The sequence below is a fragment of the Arachis duranensis genome, chromosome 10 (genome assembly GCF_000817695.3).
Source record: "Arachis duranensis cultivar V14167 chromosome 10, aradu.V14167.gnm2.J7QH, whole genome shotgun sequence".
In the NCBI taxonomy this organism is placed as follows: Eukaryota; Viridiplantae; Streptophyta; class Magnoliopsida; order Fabales; family Fabaceae; genus Arachis; species Arachis duranensis.
The window spans coordinates 65,180,987-65,181,788 of record NC_029781.3 but is presented as its reverse complement, the minus strand read 5'-3'; positions in this window follow the sequence as shown (position 1 = coordinate 65,181,788).

Here is an 802-nt window from a genome sequence, read left to right as displayed (position 1 = left end):
GGGTTCATACTTTGATCATGGTTCCTAGTGATCCATGCATTAGTATAGAACTCTTGAACCATCAATATTTCGACTTGTTGCATGGGGTTGGTTATGACTTCCCACCCTCTTCTTTGGATCTCATGTCGGATTTCCGGATACTCATTCTTTTTGAGCTTGAAAGGGACCTCGGGGATCACCTTCTTCTTTGCCACAACATCATAGAAGTGGTTTTGGTGGCTCTTGGAGATGAATCTCTCCTTCTCCCATGACTCGAAAGTGGAAGCTTTTGCCTTCCCTTTTCCTTTTCTTGAGGAAACTCCGGTCTTAGGTGCCATTGATGGTGAATGAAAAATAAAAAGCTTAGGCTTTTTACCACACCAAACTTAAAATTTGCTCGTCCTCGAGCAAAAAAGAAAAGAAGAGTAGAAGAAGAAGAAGAAAATTGGTAGAGAAGGAGAAGAGGGGGTTCGGCTATATGAGAGAAGAAGGGGTTTGTGTTGTGTGAAAATGAAGAAGAAAGGAGAGGTATTTATAGGGAGAGGGGAGGGTGAGGTTTCGGTCATTTTGGGTGGGAATGGGTGGGAAATTGAATTTGAATTTGATGAGGGTAGGTGGGGTTTATGGGGAAGAGGAGGTTGATGTGAATGGTGCATGGGAAAATTGGGAAGAGGAGTTGAGGTGATTGGTGAAGGTTTTTGGGAAGTGTGACATTGAAAATGAGATTTGGATTAGGATAGTGTGATTAGGATTAAAAGAAAAGGTAGGTGGGGATCCTGTGGGGTCCACAGATCCTGAGGTGGGGATCCTGTGGGGTCCACAG